The 7,941-nt window shown below is 42.3% G+C and overlaps 1 non-coding gene across 1 annotated transcript; it reads right to left on the bottom strand.

Moving 5' to 3' along the window:
- Nucleotides 1-319: 319 nt before the first annotated feature.
- Nucleotides 320-438, bottom strand: LOC133368846 (5S ribosomal RNA). Its single transcript, XR_009758771.1, has one exon. It is a non-coding gene; the product is annotated as a 5S ribosomal RNA (ribosomal RNA).
- Nucleotides 439-7,941: the final 7,503 nt, after the last annotated feature.

Here is a 7,941-nt window from a genome sequence, read left to right as displayed (position 1 = left end):
GACTCTTCTCACAGAGCTACATTTGGCAGAGTGATTTAACAGTCAGTCTCTCTTCCCAGAGAACTCTGAGAAAAGGGGCCTTCTAACAACTCTCAGCACCCTTCACAAACTACCCTTCCTGGATCTCTTGGGGGAAGCCATGACTGTTTAAAGTGGAATAATAGTGGAATAAATGTATGGTGTGAATGTTTTGTTGCTGGTGTGTTATATGCCTTCCAGATGATTACGACTTATGGTGATCCTATGAATCTTTTGGATATATTCATAGGGTTTTCATGGTAAGAGGTATTCAAAAGTGGCTTACCGTTGCCTTTCCCTAAGCCTACGGCACCCGGTATTCCCAGGTGGTCTCCCATCCAAGTACCAACCAGGCCTGACCCTGCTTAGCTTTTGAGATCAGATGAGATCAAGCGTGTTCAGGGTAGTATGGCCATAGGCGGTGTGAATGTAGTCCAAGTGAAATGTGAGTCTAACACATAAGAGAGAGAGTGGGATTCAAAGAAAGTAAGAGAACAGCAGGCTTACCTGAACAGCCACACTTTTTGAACGATATTACTGGAGGGTTGCAGCTCTTTCCATATTAGAAGGGATATTGGCTCTCCTCTATCAAAGTAATTGCAGAGATCCTGGTGTCATTAGAAGGATGATATTGGTGTGCATTAAGAAGCAGACAATTTTTTAATTAACTTTCTCTCCCTTGCTGTTCTTTCTCTCCCTCCTCCACCCCACCCCAGCCCCAGCCAAATAACATGCCCGTTATTCATTTGGCTTCCCAGATCATTTCAGAAATATGCCTTGGATTATATCTGGAGGGCTGACATTCAAGCAGGAAGCAAATTGCCACAGGGAATGTGTTATTACACCTCCCTCTTACCCACAGTGCTTTGACGCAGGATTTCATGTGTGGGTTTAAAACTCAGAAAGGTGTAAGTCTCTGGTCGGCAACCATTTTTCTTGAAAGGCCAGTTTCAAAAGTGGCAGAGGAATGATGAGTCAACAATTCAACCTGTGCGCCCCTCAACATTTCAATCCCTAGTCCCCTCAAGTGGCTCTCTTTCCATAAAATGTAAATGTACTGCCTTCAAGTCAATTCTGACTTATGGCTTCCCTATGTATAGTGTTTTCATGAGGCTGAGAGGCAGTGACTGGCCCAAGGTCACCCAGTGAGCTTCATGGCTATGTGGGGATTCGAACCCTGGTCTCCCAGGTCATAGTGCAACACCTTAACCACTATGCCACACTGGCTCTCCTTTCTTTCCATAAAGGTCATTTTTCTCATGTTCTTCATTGGTTTATAGAAGAGCTGGAGAATCTATGGCCCTCCAGATGTGGCTGGACTACAACTCCCATCAGGCTTGACTAGGATTGGGGGTGGGAGAAATTTGATTCACTTTGCATTTAAAACCAGATCTATCAAACACAGTGAAACACAGCCATCCTTCAAAATTCACACTTATCCGAATTTTGCAATGCAGTTCTCCAACTAGTGTTTACAAATATGCATATTTTAGGGGAAAGTGTGCATGAACATGAATATATTAGTAAAAATAACATATAAAAATGCATTATATTGGGAGAAATTGCTTGCACATATGTGTTGTTGTTATGTGCCTTCAAGTCGATTACGACTTATGGCGACCCTATGAATCAGTGACCTCCAAGAGCATCTGTCCTGTGTACATTAGTCAAAACAGCATATAAAAATGTTTTTATTAAGAGAAATTCACAGTAAAATGCTGAAGAATTATACGTACATACATACATAATACATATTATATATATATATATATAATTGCATCAGAAATGTGGAGAACTGAATTTAATAGCATCCAAGTATGATGAGCTATGTATGAGTTCCAATTCAAATCTCTTTATAACTGGGGTGGGGAACGTCAGGCTCAGGAGACAAATGTGGACCTCCCAGCCTCTCTGACTGGCCCTTGAGACTCTCCCCAAGCCACACCCCTTCCTTCTTTTTCCCAGGCCACACCTCCTCAAGAGACTTGCTTGAAGTCCTCCTTGGATATTTTTGCCTGGCTGGAATAAGTCATTAAACTTTGATAATGACTCTTGCTTGCAGGGCTGGCACCAGACATGACTGGGCTCTAGGGCACCAGTCTGCCCGAGTCTGCAGCATTATACTCCCCAACACCCCTCCTGATGCAGATGGTGCAGGTCTTAAATAGGCCAACCCACCCCACCTACATCCCGTGTCAGTGCATAGGCTCCATGCACACACCTGACATCACCCAAGATGGTGGTTGAGGCATCAACCCCTTAGGAACATTCCCTCCACCATCTTGTATGATGGCAGGCATGCATACGCAGTGTGGGAGGCATGAGCACTGATGCGCTGACATAGCTGGTAGGTGGGGCAGGCAGGCAGGCTTACTTACTTACCCCACCTGTATTGCACATATGTGTGTTGCCTGGCAGCTCCCACTCTGCAATCCATGCAATGTCAGGTTGCTGGGTCCCACAACCTGACATTGGCATGGATTGTTGAGCAGGAGAACCACCCTCCCAGCCTAAGGAGAGACCCTTCTGGGCCGCAGGGGCCCTCAGCCAGGGCCCAACCTGGCCTCGCACTGGCACCAGGCCTGCTTGTTTGTATGGATGGAGAATGGGAAGAGGTGTATGGAGAAACTTAGCCTACTGTACAAGCATAATTTGCTGCATCTGCTTTTGCCTCTGCCCCCACCTAGCACGGGCATGTGGCCCCGCAGAAGGTAGCCCAGAAGTGAATCGTCCCCTGCTTTATAAGCTCTCTATAAATGCCTAAAGATAGGAGAGAGCCACTAATCCAGATGAGGGTGGGTTTTTCTGAAAATCTCAATGGTGAGTTTATTCACATGGATTTTTTTCTAAGTCCCATCTTCCTCCTTAATCTTGGTGAGAAGCGAGTTTGCACACCTTTCCCACTACCACTAAAATTACAATTTTTGAATATTACACACATTATATTATAATTTATACATCTGTGCGTTCCAGGTTTCCTGAAGTTACCAGCACATAAACAGATACATACAACAATGCATATAAATGTATACCAATATGTATCTATTAATATACTTAAATATTAGACAGGCACCATCTATGTTATCTTTTTGGCACCTATTGAAGACCTTCCTCTTTCAACAAGCCTTTTAAGTAGCGACCTTATCCCAGTCTGTGTCTGTACTGGAATTGCTTTATAAGATGTTTTTAAAACTGTTTTTTTTATAAAGAAAAAAAATGTTTTTAAGATGTTTTGTTTTAATAAGTTTTAAAATATGTTTTGTTTTAATATGTTTTAATATGTTTCAGAGTGCTTTTAGTGTATTTGTTTGTTGCCCTGGGCTCCTTCTGGGAGGAAGGGCAGGATATAAATTTAATATAATAATAATTCATTATAATAATAGTAATAGTAATAATAAAATACTTAGAAATACTATGCTACAGAAATATAGTCCAGCATGGATCTTGACTTTTTTATACATATTATCATATTTTTTGCATATAATATTGCACGTCAGTTTGCATATAATTAGTTGGGCTTATTTTTTTAAGCCAATGCATGAGTGGCTCAGTCATAATTGGGCACTTGATACAAGAGAAGGTCTAATGCAAAAAAAGCCCACCCTGAATGAGGTCGGAACCTCCAAATTCCATGTATAAAACTGCTTAGAAGGGATTCTTTCTTCAACCCTACAATCCAGAGAACAAAAGAAAGGAGAACCACAAAAGTTGCACAAGAAACAGCACAGTTTACTAAGGCCCAGCACACCTACTAAGTCAAAGCAGGGTCGAATCCACTGTTGAGGAGGTCCCAGGCAATTTGGTTTGGCGCCCAGATTGGACCCAGATCAAGGCCAGATCAGGATCATGAAACTGGGCCCCAGACTAAACCGTAGGTTCCTTGCATAGCCCTAGGTAATGTGGCCTGTGACAGGCTCCCTCCTCTATCAGTATTATTTAACTGTGGTGGCCACACTCCAAGCACTGCTAGGCAGCTGGGTGTAGCCAACCTTTAATTTCTTACAAGGCCCCAGTAAGACACCAGCTGAATCCTGTTCTCCAGTGCCCCACATGCCTTTAAGAAATCCATACACTCTACAAAAGAACTTAAGAGGGTTGCCATATTCCAGTTCCACAAATCTGGGTGGGCTAATTTGCATATTATGCATATTATGCAAGTATTTGCATATTATTTGCATATTATTTGCATGTATATTTTGATTGTCCAGTTGTTTTGTTTTTGTGCCTAGGAATTACCACCAAAAGCTGGGGAAAGATGTGAGAAATCTTTTTTTTTAAAAAGCAACATTTTCCGCCTTAAATGCCTAGACTCTAGTTTCCAACACTATGGAATATTTATTGATTGATTAAGAGGATTTATATCCTGCCCTTCTGCTGTTAAAACAGAGCTCAGGACAGCTTACAAATATAATAAAAACAATAAAAATACACAATCAATATAAAAATATAATAAAAACACAAAATAGCAACAAACATAAAGTAAGTCAGGGCAGCAGTACGGTTAACCATTACATATACGATATATTTCAGAGATGTGGTGGGTGGAGAAAAACAAGAAGCCAAAATGATAGGAAAAGGAGTCTTTCACACCACATGCTCAGTTCTAAATACCGTTGCAGCAAGTTTTCAAGTTCCTCCAGTATTCCACTGGTGCAGGCACTCAGACGTTCAAAGTATCTGTATGTTTCTTGGGTTTTATAAAAGCAGAGCTTTGCTTAACTCAAAATTTCTTCTCCCTTTGATCAACCACATCTATACAGGTTCCACCTCCATACTCAAAATGAAACTGGGCCTGGAAATGTGCAACAACCCCACACATACCTTGCTAATTAGATTACCAATGCCAGAATGTCTGTCTTATCGACTACTCTCCTGCCCCCTCCCCGGGCATCATGAAAGACCCAGTCCTGGGCTCAGAAAGAAAATAAATATCTGGTCCTCTTCAAAGTACTCATAAGCCTCTTGTCTTAATTGAAATAATAATTATAAATTCTTGCTCTTATCACTAATGGGAGTTAATTATCTTGCATATGCTGCTGTTGCTTCTATGGCTGTAACGGATTGAGGTTAAAGATAAGTGAAATGCAAATAGGAAAAAAAACACAAAAGACAGTAGCACTTTCCTAAATGTAATACCATACCAACCACAACAAGATTCCTATGAGTAAGGCAGAAAACTAAGCATCTCGCAACCAGTCAGGATTCCTAACCAAAAACCAAAAATATGATAAATGAAGAAATATTTATATAAGCATGACTATCAAATATATTTATTATTTACACAAACTATAAAGATATCTATAGTGCAATCCTAGGTTTATTTATTCAGAAGCAAGTCCCAGTGTATTCAATGGGGCTTACTCAAACAGGGACAGAAATGCAACCTCAAGTGATAAGCAACTTCGTTCACACAACCCAAAATTCCGAATCATAAGACTCCATACACGCACACACTGCAGATGTATAAATACATACAGCGGTGGAGGTGTCTCGGACCAAGATGGCTGCGTACTAGTGAGTACAGCAAAAACAGATCTTAAATACATACAGCCCATATAACAGTTTATTGTCAACCCAGTTGGTCATTGCAGAAAAATCAGTATTAATTTTTAAAAAATCAGTATTAGTTTCCTACAGAATAAAAACTGTAATACCTAAGTAAGCCCTGCCTACTTGCTTTAAAATAGGACTGGAGGGAGGGACAGAAAGAGTTACAACACAAACACAATTTTTTTTTACATTCACTCCAAAATCCCATTGATTTTCAGCACATTCATAACCATGTCTACTCAAAAGTAAGTCCTATTGAATTCAATGGGATTTACTCTGGGCATATGGGATTAGCATTGCTTTTACAAAAGCAAGTATTGAGAAGGTTTTCAAAACACTGCCCAGGATCTGACTCCTGCACACAAAAGGAAAAAAACCTGAAATGTATATACAGTACTTACCCAATTTATGAGATTTTCAGATACACAGGGGGGGAAACCACCATTTTCTGGCATTGCAATGAGGTTTTCTAGACAGTGCCTCAGGTCAATGAAACTGAAACACAACCCTGGCTTCACTGATTGGCTGCAATCCTGAACGGGAGGGGTTAAAGCTACGAAGTGCTATGCAGTACTGTTTAAAGAAAGATTTAACGGTTGAGGGGCGGCTACGTTTATATGTATATCTCGAGAACCGGACCACCTAGAAACTTAATTTTTTAAATAATTAAAGCTGAGAATCCGGGTCACCTAAGGGGTTAAACAGGCACTAGGTGGCATGCAAAGAATCCAGGTAAAACCCGGCTAACCGGGCAATATGGCAACCCTACTGATAGATCACGCCAAAAGCCCATCTAGTCCAGCACTTTGTTCTCACAGTGGCCAGCCAGAGGCCTATGGGAAGCCCCTGGAAGTAGGACTTGAGTACAACAGTGCTTTCCCCAGCAACTTCTCTCCCCACCTGTTATTCCATCCCAGTCACTGGCATTCAAAGGCATACTGCCTCCAACTGAAGAGGTAAAACATAGCCGACATGCCTAGTAGTCATTAATAGCCATAATGCCACCCCCCAATGAATTTCACTAATCTCCTTTTAAAGCAATCCAAGTTTGTGGCATTAAAAGACAAGGAACCAGACAAGTAAGCCATGGCTTAGGGCCTCACATTATGAGGGGCCTTTAAATATGTTGACGATAACTAGGGTGTTTTATTATCATTGAAATCACTTTGGCTTAAATGACCTTCCATGTAAAATCCACCACCAAATTTCTGAATCATGACCTCCGCATCCCGTTCCACACCCAATACTGTCAACTTCCCTTCCAGGGCTGCTGGACTACTTGCATCATCCACAGGTTGCCCAACCTGACCTCAGACCTCAAGAGGAGACAATGGGAGCTGGTGTACCAACACATCCCCTTCCATGCCAGGTATCATTTCCACTAATCCCCAGCTCACCACTTTCCCACCACTTTTTTCTCTTTATTTTTTATGATATTGGGCCTCCAAATCTTGGCATGACTTAGGGCCTCAGCACGTGTTAATCCTGCCCTGGATCTCCCATTCCCTTGACAGACCTCCAGAGTAGGAGCAGGAATGAAGAGAGGGAGAGAAAAAAAAAACATTTCCTCCTCCACCTACTAACTTCCTGGCATGAGCCAAGCAGGGCTTTGGATTTGATGCCTCATTGGCCACCTGCTCAGGAGGATTGCTCTGTGCTTTGAATTTACTGATGGAAGCCCTCAGAGCTCCAGAGCGTTCCCTGTCCCTTGAGTTTGCCTGGTACACCTCTAGCCCTCCATAACTAGAAAGCTCTAAAAGATCCTTCTTGTCACAGGGCTCTTTCCACAAAGTATGGATTCTGGCTCACCGCCGCTACGCTTTATGCTCAGACCTCCTTAAAGGAGGCCCACACAACTCCACCTCCTGTCTTTTCCCCTGACCAGAATTTCATTGTCAAACATACCTCCATCACCACTCCACTCACACTCTTCCCGTTTCCCAAACATTCAAATAGCCTGCACTTTTCCCCTATTCTTCCCTGGGTTGCCTCTAATTTGGAGAGCTCCAAGCTGATGGCTTCCCCAACTCCCAACAACCACCCTTTATGGGGGGGGTGCCAGTGTGTTGGCTGGCATCTCACAACACCTTCCTTTGCTGCCACATTGCTCTTCTAGCCTGCCTGAATTCTCTTCCACGTAGCCTGCAAGAGAAATGCAATGACTCCTGGCTCCAGTGCCTCACCCCACTCGCTACACTAAGCAGACTGCGCAGCAGAGATCCGCTATATATTCCCTATTCCTGTGACTGTAACATGTTTATAACCCAATTGCTGTGACTGTAATTTCTTTTCAGCTGTTTCGAATACTGAATTTTACATGGTTATAACCTGCCCTGGGACCTTCTATTGAGGGGTGGGTAAGAAATCTAATAA

The sequence above is a fragment of the Rhineura floridana genome, chromosome 12, assembly GCF_030035675.1.
Source record: "Rhineura floridana isolate rRhiFlo1 chromosome 12, rRhiFlo1.hap2, whole genome shotgun sequence".
NCBI classification, from domain to species: Eukaryota; Metazoa; Chordata; class Lepidosauria; order Squamata; family Rhineuridae; genus Rhineura; species Rhineura floridana.
This window is presented reverse-complemented; position numbering and strand designations above follow the sequence as displayed.